We start from the raw sequence: 13,052 nt of genomic DNA, 5'->3' as shown, positions 1-13,052 counted from the left end.
CAAATTCTTTTGTTTGATTAGTTTACAAATTAAAACGTTACACATTCTATAACAGCTCCACTATTCCATTCCTCTCGTCTGCAGTTATTCACCTATTAGTGGTTTATTTCATTGTTCTATACGAACTGCTTTAGGTTTAAATTACTACATTACATTTTTATAGATTAATAGTAAGTAGATTGTTAAATAAACTGAAATAATAGCTAAAAGAAGTTTAAAAGTTTAAAGAATTTAAGTTAATTTAGAAGTTTAAGAAGTTTAGTTAGTTTCGCTCATAGATAGGTAGGTACTCGAGTAGATAATCAAATTATAACTTAATAATGTATGTAATGTGCAGCAGTAAGGATAATAAGTATTATAAATGATTATTATTTTGTGCCTATTTAATAAGCGCCGTGTATGCAGCATATTAAGTATAAAAAAACAGCATGTAACTGCAAGAGGCGCCAGCAATGAAGTCCACTGAAGGAGGAGTTTGTTGGTGACGTGTTTTTTCAACTACCCAATAAGCACCATGCGGTGTGTGTCTGTCTGTCTGTCTGTTGTGTGTGTGTGTGTGTGTGTGTGTGTGTGTGTGTGTGTGTGTGTGTGTGTGTGTGTGTGTGTGTGTGTGTGTGTGTGTGTGTGTGTGTGTGTGTGTGTGTGTGTGTGTGTGTGTGTGTGTGTGTGTGTGTGTGTGTGTGTGTGTGTGTGTGTGTGTGTGTGTGTGTGTGTGTGTGTGTGTGTGTGTGTGTGTGTGTGTGTGTGTGTGTGTGTGTGTGTGTGTGTGTGTGTGTGTGTGTGTGTGTGTGTGTGTGTGTGTGTGTGTGTGTGTGTGTGTGTGTGTGTGTGTGTGTGTGTGTGTGTGTGTGTGTGTTGTGTGTGTGTGTGTGTGTGTGTGTGTGTGTGTGTGTGTGTGTGTGTGTGTGTGTGTGTGTGTGTGTGTGTGTGTGTGTGTGTGTGTGTGTGTGTGTGTGTGTGATTCACCCTTGTGTCAAACTAATTAAATACGGAGTTTTGATCAGAAAAGTGTTTCAGAACATCAGATTTTAATGTTTTTCAGGAGAGGACCCCCGGTATTTTTAACATATTTTAACATGTAGATTTAAACATATTAGATTATACATTTTAAACATTGCTTATCTCAAATTAATTTGATATCTCCAAGTTCAATTTTAGATAATTTTATTTATTTTTTAATATTAAAATACGAGCATAAAACATGAGTGAACTTAAAATTTGTTATGAAAATATCGACATTAATGACATAACTTAGTGTCGTTATATGAATACATGAAAAAATGTGTAATATTATGTTTCTATCACGATATATGTTTGACGATCCAATTTCTCCGACCGACGTATTTTGAGGAGATGTGAACAGTTGAGTTATTAACAGCATAGTAAGAATCCGTGGCCTAAGTCAAATAATTTTCTGCCAGAATATCGTCAAGCAATAGCCACAAACAGAGCGTCAAGCCGAGCTTACCAGACTATTTATGTAAACCTCCGGCGACATTGACGAGTATGTCCGTCGTCACCAGAATTACGGAGTTGCACCGTTTCCTGACGCGGATCCGGAAATAGCTGACGTAAAAAAATGCCACCGATGTGACTCAAATCCGGAGGGGGCAGCGGCTAAATCTGCGTCGAAGACAGATGGACGAGGCCTCGACCACTGAGAGAGGAAACAGGTGCGTGGCTTCACGTATTTTTATTTAAACATAGTATTTTGATAGATATGTTCTCGTCTTGTGACAGCTGGTGCCGCGATCCGCTGTCCGTCACAACAGCGATACTCTCCTTCATCTCTCACCCGTGTAAATAGCACACTGCTACAGTCGCCGCTACCCGCTGTACCGGTGTCCTCGCGCTTACGTTCGTATAGTACTGTAACTGGTGCTGCAAACCACTTCCTCCCGTAATGACAGCGATACTCTTCTTCATCTCTCACCCGTGTAAATAGCACACTGCTACAGTCGCCGCTACCCGCTGTACCGGTGTCCTCGCGCTTACGTTCGTATAGTACAGTAACTGGTGCTGCAAACCATTTCCCGTAATGACAGCGATACTCTTCTTCATCTCTCACCCGTGTAAATAGCACACTGCTACAGTCGCCGCTACCCGCTGTACCGGTGTCCTCGCGCTTACGTTCGTATAGTACTGTAACTGGTGCTGCAAACCACTTCCCGTAATGACAGCGATACTCTTCTTCATCTCTCACCCGTGTAAATAGCACACTGCTACAGTCGCCGCTACCCGCTGTACCGGTGTCCTCGCGCTTACGTTCGTATAGTACTGTAACTGGTGCTGCAAACCACTTCCCGTAATGACAGCGATACTCTTCTTCATCTCTCACCCATGTAAATAGCATACTGCTACAGTCGCCGCTACCCGCTGTACCGGTGTCCTCGCGCTTACGTTCGTATAGTACAGTAACTGGTGCTGCAAACCATTTCCCGTAATGACAGCGATACTCTTCTTCATCTCTTACCCGTGTAAATAGCACACTGCTACAGTCGCCGCTACCCGCTGTACCGGTGTCCTCGCGCTTACGTTCGTATAGTACAGTAACTGGTGCTGCAAACCACTTCCCGTAATGACAGCGATACTCTTCTTCATCTCTCACCCGTGTAAATAGCACACTGTTACAGTCGCCGCTACCCGCTGTACCGGTGTCCTCGCGATTACATTCATAACTTGTGCCGCGAACCACTTCCTGTAACAACAGCGATACTCTTCTTCATCTCTCACCCGTGTAAATAGCACACTGCTACAGTCGCCGCTACCCGCTGTACCGGTGTCCTCGCGATTACATTCATAACTTGTGCCGCGAACCACTTCCCGTAACAACAGCGATACTCTTCTTCATCTCTCACCCGTGTAAATAGCACACTGTTACAGTCGCCGCTACCCGCTGTACCGGTGTCCTCGCGATTACATTCATAACTTGTGCCGCGAACCACTTCCCGTAACAACAGCGATACTCTTCTTCATCTATCACCCGTGTAAATAGCACACTGCTACAGTCGCCGCTACCCGCGGCTGTACCGGTGTCCTCGCGATTACATTCATAACTTGTGCCGCGAACCACTTCCCGTAACAACAGCGATACTCTTCTTCATCTATCACCCGTGTACAGTTCGAGGACTTTAGCTGTGCGCGTGACCTTGAGTGTGTGGTTATAGGCGGGAGGGGTGGCGGGGTAGCATTATGCGCTGCGTCCCGAAAACATTGCCTGTGACTAATGGGTAAAACCCTCCTTTCAGGAATCGTAATGACTCAAATAACTCATCACATTTGCTAAAATCAGTCTGTTTTGTGACAGTGCTGATTGTGGTGGAATTCAATAATAAGAGAATACCAAATAATAGCAATAATAGGACGTATCCTGGTTTTAAGTTGCAGTAGTGTTGTTTAACTTGTTTTTGAAAATAACGAATTTGTAAATACTAATCTGCAAATCTAAATCGTGAGTGTAAAGTCGTTAAAGAGATTGTTGCGCCTTCATCTCAGCGGCTAGCACATAAACGCAACCCGCCACACAGATAGCGTCTATTTGTTGAAAGGTTAGTATTAGGGCTCTATGAGCACAGCTAAATTCCTCCAACAAATAGCACACTGCTACCGCCGGGACAACCAATGTCTGTATTCTTAAAGCTGGCTTGGCTTCAGAACCAACCTTAGTCGAAGTTTTATAATCCAAAGTGCACCAATAGTATAGTAGAATATAGTTCCACGTACCTGTGCCCTACTTAGTACGCCTAAAACATTCGAACAACCGCTTCACTTATCATTTCCAACAAGTGCTTCACTACCTGAATCGACCACTCTCTAATATTTTTGTTTTATATTAGTGCCTTTCTTCTAACCTTAAACCTAAACGGAGCCCTTGGGGTTTGGGCGCCCCCCAAGCGTAAATAGCCTTACCTGGTCATGCGGGGCTCTGGCTGGGTGGACCGTTTATTTCCTCGTTACTCATGGGACCTTTTATGGATTCTAATAATAAAAAAAAATACCAACAGATTTTGATCTGGAAAAACTGCAACAGGCAGTTGCATCCGGCACCCAGGCCTTGGATGTATCTGCATGTGCGCTACCACCATCGACGGCGATCTAGTACTCGATGATGCAAGCGAAAAGGTTGAGTCCATGGATACAGACACTGGAGCATGTGTAATGGACTACAACCTTAAGCTCCCCTTTAAACTGCGCAAGCGTTGGGCGATGGAGCAGAAGAAGGCCAATGGCACTTGGCTTCCGGACAGTCAATGGAGGAGGCACACGAGCAAAATGTCGGCCAACGAAAGAAGAAAGGCAAAGAAGCAGAGGGAGGCAGCACCGGAGGCAACTGCAGGTGCGGTCTCTACTCCTAGTGGGAAGAGAGGGCGCTCGGACGGTTCTTCGGTGGAAAACCCCCTGCCGAAGAGGCGCCCGACCGCACCTCCTGAGCAAGCAGAGCGTGCGAGGAGCACCAATCCCTCAACGGAGGAGGGATTGGGAGAAACATTCAGGGAGGTTCTGACAGGACATAAGCTTGTCTTGGTCCCTGCGAACTTTCCTGAGAGGCGCCTCTCTGAGGAGGAGGCTATGGAGCTGCGGGGGCGTATTCTCGACGAGGTACTCTCAGCAGAGGGTGTGTGCCTGCAGTTTAAGAGGTGCTTCCCGGAAAGGGGGGCTCTCGTCATGCTGTGCGGCAGTGACGAGACCAGAGATTGGCTGCGGGTTCTGGCTCCGGGGCTGAGGATCGGTGGCTCTGGGGGCATGGGGGTGATCTGTGGGGACTATAAAGATCTCATAAGATCTACGAAGGTCTTCCTAAGGGTTGATGGTCCCATGGCCGAAAAGGACTCTGCGACCATTCTCGGTGCTATAAAAAAGCAGAATGCTGGGATGTCTGTGTCGGAATGGAGGGTTGTCGGAGATGTCCACACGGGAGATTCCAGAACACTAGTAATCTTGGTAGATGAACAATCTTCAGCCACTCTTAAAGGGAGGGGCTGGAGGGTGTTCATTCGTGTGGAGCAGGTCCAGCTGAGGCCGCGGGGTGGGGCGGCTGATCATGGGGATCAAGGTCCTTCAGATCAACCTGCAGCACAATAAAGCTGCCTCGACTGTATTCTGTAGACGCTTCCTGTCGGAAGATTTTCATGTGGCTCTGATACAGGAACCTTGGATCACCAAGGGAAAAATATCAGGGCTTTCAATGACAGGGGTGAAATTTATTAGTGCCCAGGTTGAAAATGCCAGGGCATGTATTGTTGTAAGCAACAAGGTGGACAGCATTCCTGTTCTGGAATTTTGTTGGGAACGCGTAGGGAGGTTTTAGATGTGACCATGATGTCGGAGGGTGTGGCTGGTCGGATGCATGGCTGGCATGTGTCTGACGAGCCTTCCCTCTCTGATCATGCTCACATATGTTTTAAGATCGGTGAACAGATGCTGGAAAAAGTTCAGTATAGGAATCCGAGAAACACTAACTGGGTATCATACAAGGAAAACCTCAGGGCACAGCTAGAGTCTGATTCCACTAATGGGAAACGGATTCACAGCGCGACGCAGCTTGACGAATCTGCCGACAGTCTTACCTCTGCGATTGTGGGCTCCTTCGATCTCAGCTGACCGGTTATCAATAGGAATAGATCAAAGGTAGCCTGGTGGAGCTCTGAACTGGCCTCTTTGAGCCAAAACTTGGGACACCTACCACGAGGCTCTTGCATTGTACAACCGCAAGGTTCGTACGGCTAAGAGGTTAGCCTGGAAGAAGCTCTGCACCGATATTGATAGTGTGCAGGGCTGTGCAAGGCTACAAAAGCTATTAGCAAAGAATCCCATCTCGCCGCTTGGTAGTCTCAAGGACGATCAAGGTGTTTACATTACTGAACCGAAAGGAGTTCTAAAAGTTATGATGGGAACACACTTCCCGGACTGTATTGTTCATGAGGGTAATCAACCACCCGATAGTGAGGGGAGACATGCGGGCCGCGCTACCCATTTGTAGTGGAGTCTGGCGCACCGTATTGTGACCTTCAGAAGGATTGAATGGGCTATCAACTTCTTCAGTCCTTACAAAGCTCCTGGTGGTGACGGGGTGAGACCGGTTTGCTTGCAGCGGGAGTTGGATATTCTCCTTCCCCAGCTGTGCAGACTGTTAAGAGCCTCCGTGGCTCTCAGGTACATCCCACTATCCTGGAGAGTGTCCAGAGTGGTGTTCATACCGAAGCAGGGGAGGGCGGGCATGGATCGGCCTTTCAGGCCTTCTTAAAACCATGGAGGAAATGGTTGCCAGGTTTGTTTGGGAGGGAGCTCTTTTGGAGCGACCTCTACATTCTAACCAGCATGCCTACACTCCAGGAAGGTCATGCGACTCGGCCCTGCATCAATTGGTATGCAGGATTGAGAAAACGCTGGCGGCAAAAGAGGTAGCCATAGGAGACTTTCTAGACATTGAAGGAGCCTTTGACAATACAGTCACTCAGGCGATTATCAATGTGGTCTCAAGACGTGGTGTTGATGGTCAGGTGTGTGACTGGATAGGGACCTTGCTCACGGACAGGGTTGTTGTTACAACCCTCATGGGAGCAAGTGTTAGTGCGAAGACTACGAGGGGCTGTCCGCAGGGCGGTGTCATCTCTCCTCTTCTGTAGAACCTGGTTGTGGATGACCTGCTAAATTCTTTAAATAGCAGCGGTGTCTTTGCACAAGGGTACGCAGATGATATTGTGATTCTTGTGAGTGGCAAGTTCAACACAACAATCGCGGAACTGACCAATGCTGTTCTGAACATGGTGGGGAATTGGTGCGATGAGGTTGGCCTCACTGTCAACCCCACCAAGGCTGCTGTGGTTGCCTTTACCAGGAGGCGATAGATGGAGGGCATTGGTCCCTTTCTATTCAAAGGCTCTCCCGTTGAGCTGAAGTCTGAGGTCAAGTACCTGGGCGTGATCCTAGATAGGGTTCTAAACTGAGGACCTCATCTAGAAAGGGTCGTTGCCAGGGGGAAGTGGTCTCTAATGCAATGCAGACGTGTGATAGGTGTGCCCTGGGGACTGAAGCCGAGGCTCTTGTACTGGCTTTATGTTTCCGTGGTCAGACCTGCACTAATGTACGGAGCTGTCGTATGGTGGCCAAAAACGGAGGCCAAGACGGTGGTAGCTCGTCTGGCGGGTATCCAAAGGATGACCTGCCTTGCTATCACTGGGGCTTTTCCTAGTGCGCCAGGCGCGGCTCTGAACTGTTGTCTTAACCTCGCCCTCCTGGACATTGTCATTCGGAATATGGCCAGGAGGAGTGCCTACTGTCTTCAGCAGATGGGACTCTGGTCGGGCAGCAGCGGTGGGCACTGCAGAATTAGCACTCTGATACAGGAGGATGTTCTGCACATGATCTCTGATCATATGCCACAAAAATTGACAAACCCTTTAGGATTATTTTACCCTCAATGGATGATTGGTCAGAGGGAAGGAAACCTCTTCCACCAGCGGAGCTCGAATGGTTCACAGATGGCTCTAAAACAAAAAGCGGCACAGGCGCTGGAATTCTGGGAGTGAGACCATGTAGGGAGCTGGTGGTCCCTATGGGTCCATATCCGACAGTCTTTCAAGCGGAGGTCGCAGCTATTATGGAATGTGCTCGTGAGAATCTTCGTCTGCGATATAGGAGCAAGACGATTAATATTTTCACGGACAGTCAGGCAGCGGATGGCGCTGGATTCTTGCGTGATCAAATCCAAACTGGTTTGGGATTGCTATCAGGCCGTTTCCTCCCTTGCCAGAATCAACAATGTAACCGTTTGTTGGGTTCCTGGTCATGAGGGGATTCTTGGGAACGAAAGAGCTGATGCTCTGGCCAACCAAGGCTCAGCGACAATTATGACGGGCCCTCAACCGTTCTGCGGTGTTCCAAGGTATGAATCCTCTAGGGTTGTCTCGAAATGGATTCGCGCGGAACACGAGAGAAGGTGGAGGTTGCGGATTGAGTACCGGGTTTGAGAGTGAGTAGAATGGTATTACAGTCACCTTCCTCCAGGGTGGCTTCGGACCTTCTCTTATTAAACAGATCAATGTCTTCTAAGGTCATTGGTCTCATTAAGGGGCATGGTCACCTGAGGAAGCATCTTCACAGAGTTGGCATCCTTCAGGAGGATCCGCTCTGTGGAAGGTGTAATGAGCATGAGGAGACTGCTGAGCACTGCTCTTTGATTGCCCTGCAATAGCAAGAGAGCTGTATGACATCTTTGGTAGTTTGGACAAGGGTGGTGAAATTTCCCAGGAGGACTTGATAGGTTGTTTTCGGCGGTTTGTTGAACTGCTGAAGTTGTAGACTGGTGGGCCTCATGGTGTGTTTCCGGGGTGCGCAAAAAGCCCTTGAGGCTTAAGTGCATGGCAGTAGGCCGCCCCAAGGGGGAAAACCTTAAAATTCACCCCAAGAAAAGATCAGATTGCAGAACTCAAACGTAGAGTTGTTTTCCAGTGAACGATGAAAAAATTTAGAAGTAATCCTTTTTACATCACAATTCGTACATCGTCGCAAACGAAATTTAAACAAAGAATTTATTATCAATACGAACCCGGGGTCAGAAAACAAATAAAAGAACTCGATAGTATGCATCTTACGTTAACTAATCATTTGTTGTTAAAAACCTTATGCAAATAAGGATAACTCTAAAGCCACTTTGCAGAGGAAAATCAGTAAAATATTGTCTTCTGCACCTTAATCGTTATTCAATGAAAGAATTCGTGTCATCATTGTATAACAAAAGTTCCTCTCAAAATATTATTGGAAGTAAGAAATTAAATTAAGAAACGTGATCAGTGCATAATTTAACACCATTTCGAAAGCATCCAACACAGATTAAAGAATGTTTCTAAAATAGTGCGAAAATAAAATCTTCAAACTTGAAAAATTATGACAGTTTAACGGTTTAATCTAAGGGGTTAAACTCATTTGTGGCACAAAAATCAGTAAAGGAATTGATTTTTAACCTGAAATCGGTGGTTCTACAGTTATCTGAGGAACAAAATGACCTGTTTCGTAGCAAGGCAGGCATTTGTTTGACAACATTCCTCACACAAAGCTCAATTTGGCTAAATAGGGAGGAGATAGGAAGGATTTCGATTAATTTTAAGACTCATCTACCTAGTTATACATCTAGAATAAACTAGTAAAATAAAATGTTCCATATTCGTTCCAATAGCTTCGCCGCATTTACTTTTGGTAACGCTTCAGTTTTAAGTGGTTTGTTATTCTAAGCAGACGTTTTGTGACTTTTATTTAGTGCAGTTTATAATAATTAGTGTTTGTTTTATTAATGACAGGCATTAGAGAGTGTGCATAGAGTTGACACACAACATTGGTATTGTGATTTCTTCTCCCTGCTTGTCACAACGCTTTAAATTATTTGTTTATTTCAACTTAGATTATATATTATGTTTTAGTTATCATTAGTAAGTATATTAGTTCGTTATCCTTCTGAGGAAAAGATTAGATTGCAAATCTAGAAACGGTGTGCTACTGATTATTTTGAACTATTGAAAATCGTGTTACTACAATCCTTCTAGCATCACAAACTAATTTAAACAAATAACTGTTCTTTCCCTTAAAACAAAGTACTATTTTCTTTCGTCTTCTATGGTTTAAATCATATATTTAATATAGTTAGTAACATTGTGACTCATTTTATTAAAGCCAGTATTTGACTGATCCATCAATGCGTAGCAAAAACCTTTTCTGTTGGACTATTCAATTGTTGAATTATTCTTCTCATTTCCAGCTATATTTATCTCTACCTGTTCTTCAACCAGGTCTTTTCATTTTTATTTCAAGAAGTTCCTTTCCCTAGTAATCTCCAATCAGTCCGTTCCCTTTTGTTCTGCAATCGGTATCTTCTCCCAACCAATCGTAGAAAACTCCCAAACATTTCTGCACCATGTGAATTTGATTTTTAAATACCACGTGAATTAACAGAATAATTCTCTAAAAAATGAAATATGACAGATGATCCTTGAAAATTCATATATCAAACTTGGTTATCAGCCATCGAGTACCGCCGATAGAAGGCGCTAAAAGGATATTTCCTTGGTCTTTACGCGAAATCAAGAGACATTCACTGTCGCAGCACCTCTGTCGCAGCAACCACGCAGCACTTCTGTCACAGCAACCACGCAGCACCTCTGTCGCAACAACCACGCAGCACCTCTGTCGCAACAACAACGCAGCACCTCTGTCACAGCAACCACGCAGCACTTTTGTCGCAACAACCACGCAGCACCTCTGTCCCAGCAACCACGCAGTACCTCTGACGCAACAACCACGCAGTACCTATGACGCAACAACCACGCAGCACCTCTGACGCAACAACCACACAGCACTTCTGTCGCAGCAACCACGCATCACCTCTGTCGCAGCACCTCTATAGCAATTAATTTTACTTTACGCCCCTTCCGTGCGCACGTATATGTAACCATAAAATATTGATATATCTTTCTCCATCAATCAAGCTTTGATAAGTCTATCAGAAGTGTTTGCATCTAGTACTAAAATCTGTTGATACTTAAAATTTTGTGGTTAGGCACTACATAGCGGCAATCAAAATAAGCCATAAATAGTCTTATACTGCAGCTAATTACTCCACATGGTATACTGAGTAAACTCAGATAATAATAAAATACACAACATTTACATTAATATAACTAGTAGCTTATACTACCATAGCATTAAAATCTGTTACAACTCTAATGAAAAGATTTAGTTTACTGTAGACTTATAACCAAACAGACCAAGCTTTACCTAACAAAGGTTGCCACACATTCCACAAATGGACGCAATGTTTATTCTTTCTATAGTCTATGAAAGTCAAAGACCGAAGTGAGGACTTATAGCAGAATGACGTTTAAACTAGTGTACAATAAATGTCAAAGCTATATTGCTTGTAATTAATTTCCTTTACAATGACTGTCAAGATATATTACATGTAGTTAACACCTTCACTGCTGCTCTATGCTGGGCGATAATTATCTAGCTATATCACATGTAGGCAAACTGTATGTAGCCATTTGTTGTCCCGTCCATCCTATCTATCTTTGTAGTGTTATGTAGAAAGCATAATGTGTTTTTAGTGCTAAATACCATCTGGTGAGTGAATACTGGCATGTCAGAGTTGTAACAGAAACGTTTCGTGCTCATTCGAGTAAAACAGTTTTCAAAGCAAAATATTTTGCAATACATTAACATTGGCCAATGAAAACGCTAAAAATAAAATTCAAATGGCATAGAATCGAAAAAATATTTTGATGTCTCATTATATACGAGGTTTGCTGATGTACAGCGAAGGTAGATCAAATACGCTCTGTTTATGAAGGCCGTGTCAAAATACGCCCATCTCGACAAGATGTAAGAAACACGTCTACGCGATTAATTCCAGCTTAAAACACGGCAGCCGTGGGTGGTACAGGCGCCAGGTGCAGATAGAAATAACACAATCTAGGTTCCTGCCAGGATAATTAGATTCTGTGTTCTTGTTCAGGTTGAGGTTGCTCATATAATGTTTCTTGTTCTATTCGCAAATTTCAGAAAATTCATTCATGATGTGGCTTACGACAAATTCGGAAGACACGTATATTTCATGTGTGAGCTTTATTGTTTTTGTTCCATTCGTAGTTCTTAAGAAATTTATTCCTGATATACCTTAAGACACAATCAATAGACATAAATGAACACCACCTTTAAATAAAACTGAAAAAGTTTTGGTGATTAATTATTTTAACACAATTTTGAATTTGCTATGATATAATGTAGCATACTTTGAAATAGCAACAGCGTCTGATGTTTATTCCTTTTTAAAGTGTCGATATTGCACAGTTTTATATTTTTCAAAGTTTTCACTTTTGCTGCTCATGACTGACCTGCTGAATTTGAGCATATTTGTTTTTCAATGTTTTGTTTTATAATTTCTACGATTATTATATAATTTTTCTTGGATGATTTTGTTTATAAATAAAACTCAAAGCAGTGTTGTTCTTAAAGACAGAGTGTCCAGCAGGTGACACTCTAATTATCATTAAACACGTGGCATTTAATCTTAACTTTCCTTTTTTGATAGACATAACTGGATTGTGTTACAAATGCGAACAAACCACACTCGTAAAATTACAGACAGGGATAAGTCATCTTCATCCACAGCAAGAATCCGGAATTTTTCCATCGCTTCTGAAGACAGCCAAAGACATTCCAATTTTCAAAAAGGACGCTTCTTGGATTGCAAGCAACTATCTTCCTATTTCAATTCTACACGTGTTTAGTAAAATGTTTGAAAAAGATTTATATGAACGGCTTGAAAGCGTTCTGAAATGTTTTTCAGAACAATAAATTCAGAGCAATTTAGATTCAGAAAAAACAGATAGACAATTGATGCCGTGAATAACCTTTTGGAAAATTTTGTCGATGGATTGGAAAGTCGAGAACGTGTGCTTGGAATATATCTTGACATATCCAAAGCATTTGGCTATGTGAATCATGAGACACTGTTGCAGCAGTTACAGAAATGTGGCGTTTGGAGACTCCCACAAGTATGGCTCGCCTCTTACCTAAGGGAGCGAGATCAGACTGTGGAGATTTCGAAGGTCGTTTCAAACAAAATTAAAGTGCCTCATGGTGTCCCTCAGGGATATATCCTTGGGCCTGTTTTCTTCCTGAGTTATATCAGTAGATTGAGTTCTGTGATCCAGCACGGAAAACTTGTTCAATACGAATCTCCGTTTTAAAGTTAAACATTGCAAGAACTGGAAGTCAAAGTTCATAGAACTGAATTCATGCATTCAGTACTTTGCTGAAACGAAGTTGAAAACAATCCATTCCGAATTGAATGTTGTACACTTCTGCCTTAGGCAGAATGAGCTTTCAGAAGGGCCAGCTTATTTGTGGATGATGTTCTTTTAGAGGAATCATACTTCAAAAAGTTTTTAGAATTTTTCCTCGACAGAAGATTTACCTAGGGCAATATGTGTGCTAGAAGTTCAGCAGGCATATAAGCCATGAGCCACCTAGCAAAGTTATGTTCCTCTAAAGTTTAAAAA

Source organism: Homalodisca vitripennis, chromosome 4 (assembly GCF_021130785.1).
Source record: "Homalodisca vitripennis isolate AUS2020 chromosome 4, UT_GWSS_2.1, whole genome shotgun sequence".
In the NCBI taxonomy this organism is placed as follows: Eukaryota; Metazoa; Arthropoda; class Insecta; order Hemiptera; family Cicadellidae; genus Homalodisca; species Homalodisca vitripennis.
This window is presented reverse-complemented; position numbering follows the sequence as displayed.